Here is a 4,072-nt window from a genome sequence, read left to right on the forward strand (position 1 = left end):
AAACGATGTTTTCTCTCACTACTTTTATTCAACATTTTGAAGACCTTAGCCAGTGAAATAAGCAATAAAATAAATAAAAGACATAAATATTGAAAATGGCCATCAAAATTATGACTAAACTACCAAAGAATCATCATTTAGAATTGCCTGAAGTTTAGCTGAACACAAGCTCTATAACTAAGGACATACAGAAGAAGCCAAGCCAAAACTGGTAGGAGGGCCAGAGTCACACAATGAGCTGGTCCCACACCCACATGTGGTGGTTAAAATTGGGAGAATTATCTTGACTGTGGAGGTTCCTCCTGAAGAGTAAGGAGTCCCAGACCCACACCAGGCTCCCCAGCCCAGGGTCTAAGTGCCAGGAAAAGAAGTCTCCATAACTTCAGGCTGTGAAAGCCAGCAGAGACTATGGCTGAGTGAGATGAAGGACTGCTGAAGCCCCAAGTGCTCCTCTTAAAGGGCCTGAGAATGGATGAACTCGCTGACAGATTTACTAGCTCTGAGCTCCAGCGCTGGGGCAGCAGCTTAAAAGGTGTCAGGAACATACGAAGAGGAACAGAGTTATCTGGCTTCAGGGCAAGGGCTGGAGAGGCAGCTTTCTCACAGGCAGAAGTGCTGGCAGAAGTCATTGTTCCTTTGTTGAGCCCTACTACCACCCAGCCTGCACACACAGGCAGGCACCATATCTGAGTCTCCATCAACCTGGCTAACACTGTTGGCCCTGCCCTGGTGATTCTCTGAAACCCCTACCCTCACCCAAGCAGCCTCCAGTGGCTTTTCCATACAAATGGCCTGTCTCAGCTCATGCTACTGACTTTCCTAAAATCTCTCAAAGGTTCACAAACCCCAAACAAGCAGCATCTGGCCTCGGCATGCCCTGTATCTCTTGCTAAGTAGTCCCAAGCATAGTATTACCAGCAGCCAGCTTCAGTTCACAATTTAGCTTCTCTCAGGCACCTCCAAGCCCAATACAAGTGGCAACCATTTGCAGATCACTTTAGAGCTCATATCAAGTGGCCTGGGCAGGGCACAAAAGGCGTTAAACTTGATGTGCAGCAGAGCCCCTATGAAGAGGCCCCCGAACCAATATACCCAGTGGCCAGCTTCAGACCACACCAGAGCACCACCCAACCACCTCCACAAAAGACATACCCAAAGAGCAGATTCTATAGGCACAAGAGCCCTGCTAAAGTGAATCCTGCTCTATAGATTTAGCCCCTGAACAAAAGCTCTTCCACTGCAGTCATGGCCAGTCTTTACAACCAATCAACCTGAGGGTCAGTCCCTCCCACTGATGTGCTAACAGCAATCAAGGCTCAATTACAATAGGAGAAGACACAGAATCCACACAAGGAACACACCTGGAACACCTGCCTCAGGTGACCATGGAGACTGCACCACTAGGCCCCTCAGGACACCTATCACATAAGGTCACTCTACTAAGGCTAGGAGACGTAGAAGCCCTACCTAATACATAGAAACAAACATAGGGAGGTAGCCAAACTGGGGAGACAAAGAAGCATGTCTCAAATGAAAGAACAGAGCAAATCTCTAGGAAACAACTAAACAAAATGGAAACAAGTAATATTCCACATGCAGAGTTCAAAGTACTGCTTATAAGGATGCTCAATGAACTTAGAGAAAGAGTAGATGAACTCAGTGAGTATTTCAACAAAGAGATAGAAAACATAAAAATAGAGATAGAAAACATAAAGAAGAGCCAGTCAAGTTAGAGAATACAATAACTGAAATAAAGAATACCTAGGGAGGACTCAACAGTAGATTAGATGAAGCAGAGGATTGAATCAGCAATTTAGAAGATAAAGTGGCAGAAAATACCCAATTAGAACAGCAACAAGAAAAAATAATCTAAAAAAAATGAGAATAGTTTAAGGGGCCTCGGACAACATCAAGCGTACCAACATTTGCTTCATAGAGGTACCAGAAGGAGAAGAGAGAGAGCAAGGAATTGAAAACCTATTTGAAAAAATAATAATGGAAAACTTCTTTAACCTGGCAAAGGAAATAGACATACAAGTCCAGGAAGTATATAGACTCCTAAACAAACCCTACACCAAGACACATCATATTTAAAATGCCAAAGAACAAAGACGAAGAGAGAATCTTAAAAGCAGCAAGAGAAAAGCAGTTAATTACCTACAAGGGAGCTCCCATAAGACTGTCAGCTGATTTCTCAACAGAAACTTTGCAGACCAGAAGGGATTTCTATGAAATAGTCAAAGTGATGAGAAGAAAGTATCTACAAGATTACTCTACCCAGCAAAGCTATCATTTAGAATCAAAGGATAGATAAAGAGATTCCCAGACAAGAAAAAGCTAAAGGAGTTCATCAACACCAAACCAGTATTACAAGAAATGTTAGAGGGACAAGAAGAAGAAAGAAAGAGGAGGAGGAGGAGGAGGAGGAAGAAGAAGAGGAAGAAGGAGGAGGAGATTAAAGATATGAATAATAACATGGCAATAACTATATATCTGTCAACAATTACCTTAGTCCCTGTCTAGGTCATTGGGATGCCAAGACCATTGAGTGGACCCTCACTGACCATGTTGTCCCAGGTTGTACTTTCTGCAACATCACAGTGGCCTCCTGTCTAAAAAACACAGCCCTCATCAATCTAGGCATATTGCAGGCAACAAGGATCTTTCACACTGGGCATCAAATTTTGCCCTATACAACCTCTTCTTGAATATGGAGGAAAAGTTCATCATGGGCTGATCCTTGAGAAATTATTCCAGTTCCTTCATCCTAAAACTGGTGTAACAGGACCCTGTGTGATCAGAACTGGGCTTATCTTATATTTTCTAGCCAAAGAAATATATGTGATTACCCCAGAGACCAACTTTGCCATATCAACAATAGGGTTGCTTGTCCGTGTAATTGAAAAATATGGTGCCTCTGTTGGGGAATTCACTGATAAACCCAATAGCAAAAAATTGCCCCCAACTAGAAGAGATGAAACAGATTTCCATCAAATATACCCAGGATGCAACTGATCTGGAGAAGTCACAGCAGGCACTGGTTCAAAAGCACCAATACCTTTTTGATGTCCAGAGGAATAACACTGCTTGACCCTGGAAGTTACTTATCAGGAATGGCTGCATAAAGTATATAAGGAGGTAAAGAATCACCTGAACTATCAGATCTCTGTGCAAAATATGTGTCAAAAGGAACAAGAGCACATGATAAACTGGGTGGAGAAGCACATGGTGTAGAGTATCTCTGCACAGCAGAAAAAGGAGACAATTTCCAAATGTATTGCAGATCTAAAGCTGCTTACAAAGAAGGCCCAAGAGCAGCCAGTTTTGTAAATGCATCTATCCTGATTAAAACAGCTAGAAACAGTTGACTGACTAAATGGACACTAGTCTAGGTGACAAAATCTTTCTGTTTTATGGTCTACTCTAGTTATACTTTACCTAAAAATGAAATGCTTGAGTTTCTTATTGTGAGGGAATTAAAACAATCTACTGGCCAAAGAAAGAGAGAATTATTTAAATGTAAATGGATTAAATGCTCCAATCAAAAGACAGGTAGCTGAACAGGTAAAAAAACAAGACCCTTACCTGCTGCCTATAAGAGACTCACTTCAGATTGAAAGACACACAGACTGAAAGTAAAGGGATGGAAAAGATATTTTATGAAAATGAAAATGAAAACAAACAAACAAAAAGCTGGAGTAGCAATACTTATACCAGACAAAATAGACTTTAAAGGCTATAACAAGAGCTAAAGAAGGACCCAATAATTCCACTTCTGGATATTTATCCAATAACACCCAAAACACTACTTTGAAAAAACATGTGTATCTACATATTCATTGCCTCATTATTTACTACAGTCAAGACAGGGAAGCAACCTAAGTGTCCATCAATAGATGAATGGATAAAGAAGTGGTACATATATACAATGGATACTACTCAGCCATAAAAAAAGAATGAAATCTTGCCATTTGCAACAGCATGGGTGGACCTAGCAGGTATTGTGCTGGGTGGAGTAAGTCAGAGAAAGACAAATACCACATGATTTCACTTCTATGTGTAATCTAAAGAA

General features: G+C 41.3%; 1 pseudogene; it reads left to right on the forward strand.

Annotated features, from left to right (window-relative positions):
* The first annotated feature begins 2,565 nt into the window (after window positions 1-2,565).
* On the forward strand, window positions 2,566-3,330 carry LOC120586940 (ATP synthase F(0) complex subunit B1, mitochondrial-like; annotated as a pseudogene).
* Window positions 3,331-4,072: the final 742 nt, after the last annotated feature.

This window comes from Pteropus medius, unplaced genomic scaffold (genome assembly GCF_902729225.1).
Source record: "Pteropus medius unplaced genomic scaffold, Ma_sr-lr_union100, whole genome shotgun sequence".
NCBI lineage: Eukaryota > Metazoa > Chordata > Mammalia > Chiroptera > Pteropodidae > Pteropus > Pteropus medius.